The sequence below is a fragment of the Haematobia irritans genome, chromosome 5 (assembly GCF_050003625.1).
Source record: "Haematobia irritans isolate KBUSLIRL chromosome 5, ASM5000362v1, whole genome shotgun sequence".
In the NCBI taxonomy this organism is placed as follows: domain Eukaryota; kingdom Metazoa; phylum Arthropoda; class Insecta; order Diptera; family Muscidae; genus Haematobia; species Haematobia irritans.
In genome coordinates this window covers 17,099,199-17,112,963 of record NC_134401.1, presented here as the reverse complement: position 1 = coordinate 17,112,963, position 13,765 = coordinate 17,099,199, and the positions used below count along the sequence as shown (strand labels likewise).

Sequence of the window (13,765 nt, the reverse complement as noted above, 5' to 3'; positions counted from 1 at the left end):
TTTTTTTTTTTCAGTATTTTAAGTTAAAAAAAAAAGTACACAATCTTTCCAATTTTTTTATTTTATATTTTGAACTATTCTTTTATAAATCATATAAAATTTTTCTCTAATATTTTTTTTATTGTTTACCACCTTCTTTATTATTATTAGTATTTACCTCTCACAATTAGTAGGACAATATGTAATTTATTTATAACAATTTGTAATAAATACTTGTGTATATATAATTTTTTTTTTTCAGTAAAAAAAAAAATAAAAAATAGAATAACTAAAAAAAATAATAAAAATAATTTCTTAATTGACCCCGACGTGATTTGAACACGCAACCTTCTGATCTGGAGTCAGACGCGCTACCGTTGCGCCACGGAGTCCGTTGGTGCCATGGTGTCTATACTAGCATACAAATTCACTTATAAAACACAACACACTCATACCCTGTATTGTATTCCACCCCAATAGGCATTTGGTGAATTGAGTATAAATCCACCACCAGTTAGTCAAGACATAAACAATAGGTTGAAAGTCCTAGTGTTGTCAATTCTACGTGTTAACATAAGCATTTCAAAATCACCACTCGGAAATTGAAAAAACGAGATTTATAATTTGTATGTGTTCGGTAAATGTAGAATATATAGAAGTGCTGCTAAACATATATCAGCACGAAAAACACAGCAGCAAAATATATGCGGTAATCTGAACTGATAATTTATGACACTTCTATATAAAGCTACTTTTTATACCCTTCACCACTACTGTGGTACAGGGTATAATAAGTTTGTGCATTTGTATGTAACGCCAAGAAGGAAAAGTCTGAGACCCATCGTTTAGTATACCGATCGTCTTAGAATTAAATTCTGAGTCGATTTAGCGATGTCTGTCTGTCTGTCTATCTGTCTGTCTGTCCGTCTGTCTGTTGATGTATTTTTGTGTGCAAAGTATAGCTCGCAGTTTTAGTCCGATTGTCCTAAAATTTGGTATAGGGTCCTGTTTCGGCTCAAAGACGATCCCTATTGATTTTGGAAAAAATCGGTTCAGATTTAGATATAGCTGCCATATATATTTTTCACCGATCTGGTCATAATTGGCGTGTATATCAACCGATCTTCCTCAAATTCCGTACATCCGAATATTTTATGAGTTTCGAAAAACTTGCAAAATATCAGCCAAATCGGTTCAGATTTAGATATAGCTCCCATATATAGCTTTCGCCCGATTTACACTCAAATGACCACAGAGGCCAATTTTTAACTCCGATTTAGTTGAAATTTTGCACAGGGAGTAGAATTAGCATTGTAGCTATGCGTGCCAAATTTGGTTGAAATCGGTTCAGATTTAGATATATCTCCCATATATAGCTTCGCCCGATTTACACTCATATGACCACAGAGGCCAATTTTTAACTCCGATTTAGTTGAAATTTTGCACAGGGAGTAGAATTAGCATTGTAGCTATGCGTGCCAAATTTGGTTGACATCGGTTCAGATTTAGATTTAGCTCCCATATATATGTTTTTCTGATTTCGACCAACATTTTCCTTGTAAAATCGCCACTGCTTAGTCGAAAAGTTGTAAAAATGACTCTAATTTTCCTAAACTTCTAATACATATATATCGAGCGATAAATCATAAACAAACTTTTTCGAAGTTTTCTTAAAATTGCTCCAGATTTAAACGTTTCCCATATTTTTTTTACTAACATTGTGTTCCACCCTAGTGCATTAGCCGACTTAAATTTTGAGTCTATAGATTTTGTAGAAGTCTATCAAATTCTGTCCAAATCGAGTGATATTTAAATGTATGTATTTGGGACTCACCTTTATATAGCCCCAACACATTTGACGGATGTGATATGGTATTGAAAATTTAGATCTACAAAGTGGTGCAGGGTATAATATGGGTTTTTGGCAAAATTTTCTAGGAAATAAAATTTTGACAAAATTTTCTACAGAGATAAAATTTTGACAAAATTTTCTACAGAGATAAAATTTTGACAAAATTTTCTATACAAATAAAAATTTGACAAAATTTTCTATAGAAATAAAGTTTTGGCAAAATTTTCTATACAAATAAAGTTTTGACAAAAGTTTGTATAGAAATAAAATTGTGACGAAAGTTTCTATAGAAATAAAATTTGGACAAAATTTTCTATAGAAATAAAAATTTGACAACATTTTCTATTGAAATAAAATTTTTACAACATTTTCTATAGAAATAAAATTTTGACAAAATTTTCCATAGAAATAAAATTTTGTCAAAATATTCCATAGAAATAAAGTTTTGACAAAAGTTTGTATAAATAAAAGTTTGTATAGAAATAAATATGTGACAAAATTTTCTATAGAAATAAAATTTTGACAAAATTTTCCATAGAAATAAAATTTTGACAAAATTTTCTATAGAAATAAAATTTTGATAAAATTTTCTATAGAAACAAAATAAATAAAATTTTTGCAAAATTTTCCATAAAAATAAAATTTTGGCAAAATTTTCTAGGAAATAAAATTGTATAGAAATAAAATTGTGACAAAATTTTCTATAGAAATAAAATTTTAACAAAATTTTCTATAGAAATAAAGTTTTGGTAAAATTTTTTATACAAATAAAGTTTTGACAAAAGTTTGTATAGAAATAAAATTGTGACGAAAGTTTCTATAGAAATAAAATTTGGACAAAATTTTCTATAGAAATAAAAATTTGACAACATTTTCTATAGAAATAAAATTTTTACAACATTTTCTATAGAAAATTTTCCATAGAAATAAAATTTTGTCAAAATATTCTATAGAAATAAAATTTTGACACAGTTTTTATAGAAATAAAATTTTGACAAAATTTTTCATAGAAATAAAATTTTGACAAAATTTTCTATAGAAATAAAATTTTGATAAAATTTTCCATAGAATTAAAATTTTGGCAAAATTTTCTAAGAAATAAAATTTTGACAAAATTTTCCATAGAAATAAAATTTTGACAACATTTTCTATAGAAATAATATTTTGACAAAATTTTCGATAGAAATAAAATTTGACAAAATTTTCTATAGAAATAAAATTTTAACAAAAATTTCTATAGAAATAAAATTTTAACAAAATTTTCTATAGAAATAAAATTTTGTCAAAATATTCTATAGAAATAAAATTTTGTCAAAATATTCTATAGAAATAAAATTTTGACATAGTTTTTATAGAAATAAAATTTTGACAAAATTTTCTATAGAAATAAAATTTTGATAAAATTTTCCATAGAATTAAAATTTTGACAAAATTTTCTATAGAAATAAAATTTTAACGAAATTTTCCATAGAAATAAAATTTTGACAAAATTTTCTATAGAAATAAAATTTGATAAAATTTTCTATAGAAATCAAATAGATAAAATTTTGACAAAATTTTCCATAAAAATAAAATTTTGTCAAAATATTCTATAGAAATAAAATTTTGACATAGTTTTTATAGAAATAAAATTTTGACAAAATTTTCCATAGAAATAAAATTTTGACAAAATTTTCTATTGAAATGAAATTTTGACAAAACTTTCTATAGAAATAAAATTTTGACAAACTTTTCTATAGAAATAAAATTTTGACAAAATTTTTTATAGAAATAAAATTTTAACAAAATTTTCTATAGAAATAAAATTTTAACAAAATTTTCTATAGAAATAAAATTTTAACAAAATTTTCTATAGAAATAAAATTTTGACAAAATTTTCTATAGAAATAAATTGTTGACGAAATTTTCCATAGAAATAAAATTGTGACAAAATTTTCTATTGAAATAAGATTGTGATAAAATTTTCTATAGAAATAAAATAAATAACATTTTTGCAAAATTTTCCATAAAAATAAAATTTTGGCAAAATTTTCTAAGAAATAAAATTTTGACATTTTCTATAGAAATAATATATTGATAAAATTTTCTATAGAAATAAAATTTTCACAAAATTTTCTATAGAAATAAAATTTTGACAAAATTTTCTATAGAAATAAAATTTGAACAAAATTTTCTATAGAAATAAAATTTGAACAAAATTTTCTATAGAGATAAAATTTTGACGAAATTTTCCATAGAAATAAAATTTTGCTTATACACAGGAGTACATACAAAGCTTTTTCGATTGCTACAATGCTTGACACTTGGCCGGTCTTAGTTTGTTCTTCTTTTGCTTTAATTTCGCCTTTATTTCTTGCTTTATAATCGGCAACACTGCTAACTTCAAAGAACGCATGAGGTCGTATACAACGCTATTCATAACCACTTGACTGTATACACGCAATATGGTTATCTTTTAATTTTAAGTTGCTTCTAGGATAAAAAGAAAAACGAGAATTGATAAAGTAATTTGTTAGAGGAGGGTCTAAACAATGCATCTATTACATGAAAACTAACCAGAAAATAATAGCAACATCTCTGAAGATTGACCATAATTGGCAATCATTTTTGGAATTTTGGCAAATGTAGTAATTTGTGATGATAAATACATAAATTAATATCATATAAGACAATTGCTCGTCCAAAAGGTGGGTGGTTGAACATTGTAAAAACGAACCTAATTACCCAGTTCATTATTATCGATTCAGACATGCAAATTGTCGATCGATGGTATCTCATACCAAAGGCATAGGCGGATATTTGATTAGATAAGCCATAGGTAAAAATTAAAATGAATCAATGTTTTGCTCTCAATATAAAATTTAAACAGTTCACTATCGCAAGCAAATTAAAAGTAAAACCTTTTGCCCAAAGGCTATATTCATTATCTTCTTCAAATGTTTTTCAAGTACGTGAACTTTCACCATATACGTAGCTGAAATATTTTTGAAAATATTACGCTCAACCACAAATACCTCTTAATAGTTCGCATTTTTTGATTTAGCAAAGCACTTGGAATTTGTAAAGCTCTTCATATAAAACCTTTCACCTGTCAACTACCAGGCTATGTGGATTTATTAATAATCAAATCAGATTAGTATATTGCCCATTTGTTTCGTTATCTATTACTCAATAATCCCATTTCAATGGTTTCGCACTATTCAGATGACCATGTGCCATCTTGTGAAGTCGATGAATCTATGCAAAATAATCTAAAATAGTTGAGCACTCTTAAGATTACCTCTATACAATAGAGCCATTGCTACAATTTAAATTGTTAATAGGAGGAGTTATAGGAACTTTCAATTAGTTTGCCCTAATTTTGTTTTATTTATTTTTTTTTTTTTTTGTAAATAAATATTAAGGTTATTGTTTGCTGTAGGCATTTGCGTATTGTTTTCTCAAACAAATTTACTTTCGATTTTATTTCCATTATTGGCATGTAAATCTAGATGATTGCATGAGACCACATATAGGCCTAATAAAGAAATTAGCTATGATGAGTTCATAGGGCAGAGGCGTAGTTGAATTTAGATTTCAATAGGATGGGATAAAATTTGCTACTCCATGAGGCTCCGGACATCAAATCTAGGTATTGGTTTATATGGTGGTTATATATAGATATGGAACGATATGAACCAATTTTAGCATGGTTGTTGGCATGGGCATATACTAACATCAGGTACCAAAATTCAAACCGATGGTATAAAATTTGCTCTTGCAAGAGACTCCGGACTCAAATCTAGGGTTCAGTTTTTACGAGGGCTATGTAATTACCGACCGATATTGATTAATTTCTCCATGATTGTTAATGTGAAGATACTTTTATTTGCTCCACCAAATGGCTTCGGTGGTCAAATCTAGGGAATAGATTTACATGGGGGATATACCTAAAAGTGCTTCGATATGGACCATTTGCAATTCCAGTCGATGTATAGCTACTACACAGCAACTTGTGACAAGATTCAAGTTGATAGCTTGTTTCGTTCAGAACTTAGCATGATTTCAACAGACGGACGGGCATCACTATATAGACTCAGAAGCACGGTTGCCACAGTTAACAAATAAAATTTTGACACAATTTTTTATTGAAATGAAATTTTGTAAAAAAATTTCTTTGGAAATAAAATTTTGAGATATTTTTCTATAGAAATAAAATTTTGACCAAATTTTCTATAGAAATAAAATTTTGACAAGAATTTTTATAGAAATAAAATTTTTAAAAAATTTCTATAGGAATAAAATTTTTAAAAAATTTCTATAGGAATAAAATGTTGACAAAATTTCTATAGGAATAAAATTTTGACAAAATTTCTATAGGAATAAAATGTTGACAAAATTTCTATAGGAATAAAATTTTGACAAAATTTCTATAGGAATAAAATTTTGAGAAATTTTTCTATTGAAATAAAATTTTGACAAATTGTTCTACCAACAATGGCAGTTTGTATACTGTTTGGTACATTGGTAGAATTCTTTATATTTGGTAGATTTTACATTCCTCTAAGAGCTACTTCAATTTTCGATATAAATAAAATGTTGACCAAATTTTCTTTAAACAAAATTGACAAAATTTTCTATAGAAATACAATTTTGAGAAAATCTATAGAAATCAAATTTTGAGAGTATTTTTTTATAGAAATGAAATTTTGAGAAAACCTTCTATAGACATAAAATGTTGAGAAAATTTTATATAAAAATTAATTTTAGAAAATATTCTATAGAAATAAAATTTTTAGAAAAAAATATTCTATAGTAATAAAATATTGACAAAATTTTTTATTGAAATTCAATTTTTAGAAAATTTTCTATGGAAATAAAATTTTGAGATATTTTTCTATAGAAATAAGATTTTAAAATTGTGACAACATTTTCTATAGAAATAAAATTTTGACAAAGTTTGCTATAGAAATAACACTTTCTGTAGAAAAAAAATTTTGACAAAATTTTTTGTAGAAATAAAATCTTGACAAAATTTTCTATAGAAATAAAATTTTGAAAAAAAATTCTATAGAAATAAAATTTTGAAAAAAAAATTCTATAGATATAAAATTTTGAAAAAATTTTCTATAGAAATAAAATTTTGGCAAAATTTTCTATAGAAATAAAATTTTGAGAAAATTTTCTATAGAAATAAAATTTTTACAAAATTTTCTATAGAAACAAAAATTTGTATAGAAATAAAATTGTGACAAAATTTTCTATAGAAATAAAATTTTCCTTCGTTTTGTTTGTTATTGTTGGCTTCTCTTCAATCGTTATTGTTGTTTTTGATCTCAGCTTAAAGCCATGCATTGACTAAACTACAAGTGTAGCTTAACCAACAGAGGAAAAGTATGCTTGTCAAATTTATTTGGGCAAAGCCCTATATACTGCAAGATGGTTGGATGTACAGCTGTTTCGGAATTACCACATTCCTCATCAGCATCCTCTACTTGCAGCAAAAATTTTGACATAATTTTCTATAGAAATAAAATGTTGACAAAGTTACCTATAAAAATAAAATTTTGACAAAATTTTCTATAGAAATAAAATTTTGACAAAATTTTGTATATAAATTAAATTTTGGCAACATTTTTTATATAAATAAAATTGTGACAAAATTTTCTATAGAAATAAAATTTTGACATAATTTTCTATAGAAATAAAATGTTGACAAAGTTTCCTATAAAAATAAAATTTTGACAAAATTTTCTATAAAAATAAAGTTTTGACAAAATTTTCTATAGAAATAAAATTTTGACAAAATTTTCTATAGAAATAAAATTTTGACAAAATTTTCTATAGAAATAAAATTTTGGTAAAATTTTCTATAGAAATAAAATTTTGACATAATTTTCTATAGAAATAAAATTTTGACATAATTTTCTATAGAAATAAAATGTTGACAAAGTTTCCTATAAAAATACAATTTTGACCAAATTTTCTATAGAAATAAAATTTTGACAAAATTTTGTATATAAATAAAATATTGACAACATTTTTTATATAAATAAAATTTTGATAAAATTTGGCATAATTTTCTATAGACATAAAATGTTGACAAAGTTTCCTATACAAATAAAATTTTAGAAAATTTTCTATAGAAATAAAATTTTGACAAAATTTTGTATATAAATAAAATTTTGACAACATATTTTATATAAATAAAATTTTGATAAAATTTTGACATAATTTTCTATAGAAAAAAATGTTGACAAAATTTTCTATAAAAATAACTTTTTAAAAATTTTCGTGTTGTTTCATAAGAGAAGTCATTCATTTATTCGTATAAAAAAAAACGTTGTTTCAGTAACCGCTAAAATTTTCCTCGAAAACTTCAAAATAATTTTTTTTTTAAATATAGTAGATTTGTGGTAAAATTTTCTTCAAAGTTTGATAGATTATTTTTGTCACGAAGAGCAACCGTGCTCAGAAGTTTTTATAGTGTCTGAGATAAATATTTCGATGTGTTACAATTGGGATGACAAATTTAGCATAAAACCCATCTTATGGTGCAGGGTACAAAAATATTTTTATTTTAGTGGAGCACAGTTTTATCAGGCACATTTTCGAAAAGTACAAAAAAAAAAGTATTGAAAAATGTTTTTCTTATTCTATGCTTATTCTTTCTGCATTTTTTCTTGGCCGTAATCAGAAGGTCTTTTTACAAAATGGATCGAATTATTTTTCGACAAAATCTTCAAAATCTCAAACCACCTTCCAATTGAGATAAAACTGTGTTATCGATACTCAAACGAAAATGCAAACAAACGATATCATTGACCTAGCGAAAATTTCGGTTATTTCTTTCATCGAAAAAATCTCAAAATCGCAAGCATTGATACAAAACTATATTATCGACAATAAAGAGGAAATCGATAACATCGTTCTAACGAACTTTTCGATATTATAAATATCTGTTACCCATAAGAAATCATACATTTCTCATGGGTAGCAGATAATTTTACTACCAAAATTTTCGTTAGAACGATGCTATCGATTGTTTACATTATTTTTGCTACCAAAAATTTCATGCGTCGTATTATCGATTTTTACATTTTGTTCCTATAAAAAATAAATTCCAAAAATGTATTGTTAGCATGCAAAAGAATTTTCCGCTAAAGTGTATACCAGGCTTAAAATGTAAATAGCAAACAGTGTTACCGACAACAAAAAATTCAACATTTATTTATTGCATTTCTATAAAAAAGATTTGTTGTATTGTTAGCATGCAAAAGAATTTTCCACTAGAGTACATACCAGGGTTAAAATGTAAATAGCAAACAGTCTTACCGGCAACTAAAAATTCAACATTTATTTATTGCCTCTCTATAAAAAAGATTTCTTCCGGCACATTTGTAACAGCCTAAAACCAAATTTCAGCTACGCCTTTTATTCACACAGCGGGTGAATAAAACAACATTTACAACATTACTGCGGGCTTAATGAATTGTTAACCCTCAAAAACATCGATATGATCAGTTTATCTCATTTCACTTGAATGGTGCCGGCCTTATGAGGAATCACAGGCGCGAATACTTTTTTCTATACAATGGAATGTAATAAATCATCGATTTATTAGGCATCATCTGTTTGACGTATGAGATTCTTTGCAATTGTTAAAATACTCAACAAATTATCGCCTATTGCAGATTGATAGGCACACAGAGGAGACCCATGCCAAGTCACTTTGTAAAGGATAGGAGGGCTAATTTTTTCCATTGACCATTGAATCGGATGGGATATGTTCAATTAAGCCGTAAGAAATCAAAACAAAATGCAAATTATATCTATTATAATGCTGGCTCCAAGCAACCAAATAAAAAAAGATTTGGAGATTGTCTTTTATTTTGTGTGTTATAAACATGGATGAGATGATGATTCCGAAAAACCTATAGGCCCGAGGCATTTATTTTTATTGGTCATTTGAATAGTTGCAACCACCTTCTTATGGTGTGTAATGATTGTATTTTCAAGTGTTGCTAATACCCCTAATGTAAATATTTGTTTCTTTTTAATAGAGTTTGGATATTTTAAATATTTTTGTTTTTGTGTAAGGAAGTTATAAAATTTCGTTTGTAGAAGGTGTCTTGTATGTTATTAAAGAAAAATGGGGAAAAGGCTCAAGCGCTATATACACGGATGCCAGAGTTGGTAGAATTCTACCAAACCTGGTAGATTTTTTACTTGTTGGTAGATATGTAGAATTCTTGATGTTTTGGTAGATTTTGCAAAAGAGGTACAATTTTCTGCAGAAATAAAATAATGAAATAAAAATTGGCAAAAATTTTCTATAGAAATAAAATTTTGACAAAATTTTTTATAGAAATAAAATTTTGACAAAATTTTCTGTAGAAATAAAATTGTGTCAAACATTTTCCATAGAAATATAGAATTTTACAAAAAGTTTCTGTAGAAATAAAATTTGCACAAAATTTTCTATAGAAATAAAATTTGCAAAAATTTTCTATAAAAATAAAATTTAAAAATTTTCTATAGAACTAAAATTTTGCAAAAATTTTCTATAGAAATAACATTTTGCAAAAATTTTCTATAGAAATAAAATAAAATTTTGACAAAATTTCTATAGAAATAAAATTTTGACAAAATTTTCTATAGAAATAAAATTTTGAGCAAATTTTCTATAGAAATAAAATTTTGGCAAAATTTTCTATAGAAATACAATTTTGATAACATTTTTTATAGAAATAAAATTTTGCAAAAATTTTTATACAAATAAAACTTTGACACAATTTACTATAGAAATAAAATTTGGCAACCATTTTCTACAGAAATAAAATATTGACAAAATTTTCTATAGAAATACAATTTTGACAACATTTTCTACAGAAATACAATTTTGCAAAAATTTTCTATAGAAATAAAATTTTTACAAAATTTTCTATAGAAATAAATTTTTGCAAAATTTTTCTATAGAAATAATTTTGAAAAAAAAATTTTAAAAATTTTCTATAGAAATAAAATATTGCAAAAAGTTTCTATAGAAATAAAATGTTGACAAAATTTTCTATAGAAATAAATTTTTGCAAAAACTTTCTATAGTAATAAATTTTTCCAAAATTTGTCTATAGAAAGAAAATTTTGCAAAAATTTTCTATAGAAATAATTTTGACAAAATTTTTTCAAAATTTTCTATAGAAATAAAATTTTGCAAAAATTTTCTATAGAAATAAAAATTTGATAAAATTTTCTATAGAAATAAAATTTTGACAAAATTTTCTATAAAAATAAAATTGTGACAAAATTTTCTTTAGAAATAAAATCTTGAAAAAATTTTCTATAGAAATAAAATTTTGACAAAATTTTCTATAGAAATAAAATTTTGCAAAAAGTTTTTATAGAAACAAAATTTTGCAAAAAGTTTTATAGAAATAAAATTTTGCAAAAATTTTCTATAGAAATAAAATTTTGCAAAAATTTTCTATAGAAATAAAAATTTGACAAAATTTTCTATAGAAATAAAATTTTGACAAAATTTTCTATAAAAATACAATTTTGACAAAATTTTCTATAGAAATAAAATTTTGACAAAAATTTCTATAGAAATAAAATTTTGACAAAATTTTCTATAGAAATAAAAATTTTACAAAATTTTCTATAGAAATAAAATTTTGGCAAAATTTTCTATAGAAATACAATTTTGATAAAATTTTTTATACAAATAAAATTTTGCAAAAATTTTCTATAGGAATAAAATTTTGACAAAATTTTTTATACAAATAAAACTATGACACAATTTACTATAGAAAAATTAATTTTGACTAAATCTGCTATAGAAATAAAATTTTGACTAAATTTTTTATAGAAATAAAATTTTGACAAAATCTTCTATAGAAATAAATAAAATTTTGACAAAATTTTCTATAGAAATAAAATTTTGACAAAATTTTCTATAGAAATAAAATTTTGACAAAATTTTCTATAGAAATAAAATTTTGACAAAACTTTCTATAGAAATAAAATATTGACAAAATTTTCTATAGAAATAAAATTTTGGCAAAATTTTCTATAGAAATACAATTTTGATAAAAATTTTTATAGAAATAAAATTTTGCAAAAATTTTCTATAGAAATAAAATTTTGACAAAATTTTTTATACAAATAAAACTTTGACACAATTTACTATAGAAATACAATTTAGCACCCATTTTCTACAGAAATAAAATATTTACAAAATTTTCTATAGAAATAAAATTTTGACAAAATTTTCTATAGAAATAAAATTTTGAGGAAATTTTCTATAGAAATTAAATTTTGACAAAATTTTTCTATAGAAATAAATTTTTGCAAAATTTTTCTATAGAAATAATTTTGACAAAAATTTTTAAAAATTTTCAATAGAAATAAAATTTGGCAAAAATTTTCTATAGAAATAAAATGTTGGCAAAATTTTCGATAGATATAAAATTTTGCAAAAATTTTCTATAGAAATACAATTTTGCAAAAAATTTTTATAGAAATAAAATTTTTACAAAATTTTCTATAGAAATAAATTGTTGCAAAATTTTTCTATAGAAATAATTTTGACAAAATTTTTTATAGAAACAAAATTTTGCAAAAAGTTTCTATAGAAATGAAATGTTGACAAAATTTTCTATAGAATTTTTTTTCCAAGAACTTTCTATAAAATAAATTTTTCCAAAATTTTTCTATAGAAAGAAAATTTTGCAAAAATTTTCTATAGAAATAATTTTGACAAAATTTTTTCAAAATTTTCTATAGAAATAAAATTTTTACAAAATTTTCTATAGAAATAAATTTTTGCAAATTTTTCTATAGAAATAATTTTGACAAAATTTTTTAAAAATTTTCTATAGAAATAAAATTTTGCAAAAAGTTTCTATAGAAATAAAATGTTGACAAAATTTTCTATAGAAATAAATTTTTGCAAAAACTTTCTATAGTAATAAATTTTAAAAAAATTTTCTATAGAAAGAAAATTTTGCAAACATTTTCTATAGAAATAATTTTGACAAAATTTTCTATAGAAATAATTTTGACAAAATTTTCTATAGAAATAAAATTTAGACAAAATTTTGTATAGAAATAAAATTTTGACAAAATTTTCTATAGAAATTAAATTTTGACAAAATTTTCTATAGAAATAAAATTTTGACAAAATTTTCTATAGAAATAAAATTTTGCAAAAATTTTTTATAGAAATAAAATTTTCTATAGAAATAAAATGTTTACAAACGATGTTATCGATTGTTTGTATTGCTATATTTGCTAACGAAAATTCCTTGAGGGTTGTTGTTATCGATTACTTACATTTTGTCCCATAAGAAATGCATGGAAAAACTATGTTATCGACATGCAAACGAAATTTCCGCTGGCTTTATGGGGATAAGTGTTATATATCGACAATGACATTTTTCGCTAGCAAAATTTTCATACTAAATTCAATAGAGAAATTTTTATATTTGAGAATATATTTCGTAGAGATATGGGGTCAATAAATATCCATCCATTCTCGTAAATATTTTGTCATATTTTAAGACTTTAATTCTGATCAATTTTGAATTATAGTTTAAATAATTGGGTACCACCTCCATCACATTCCGTTTTAAGCTCTACGTTAAATTATATTAAAATATAGATATATAATTATTTAGAGCGGCTGATTGCGGCTTACTTCATATACTTCAACAAAGACTATGTTGCTACATCATATAGTGATGTGGTATACGGGTAGGTGCGGGAAGGGATTAAGTAAATCATCACCATCATCCTCCATCCGCATCTGTAGCCAGTTTGGTTGTCCATAACATCTATGTAGTCTGGTAACAATTTGTCGCTGTCATTGGACGCATTTGTGCGCACTGCTATAGCTGGCAAGCAACAGCAAAAAGGATGATCACGATTTTTGACACATTTTGATTCTTTTTTGTT

At 24.0% G+C, this 13,765-nt stretch overlaps 1 non-coding gene across 1 annotated transcript; it reads right to left on the bottom strand.

Annotated features, from left to right (window-relative positions):
* Nucleotides 1–299: 299 nt before the first annotated feature.
* On the bottom strand, nt 300–371 carry TRNAW-CCA (transfer RNA tryptophan (anticodon CCA)). The gene has a single exon. It is a non-coding gene; the product is annotated as a tRNA-Trp (tRNA).
* Between the last annotated feature and the right edge of the window lie 13,394 nt (nt 372–13,765).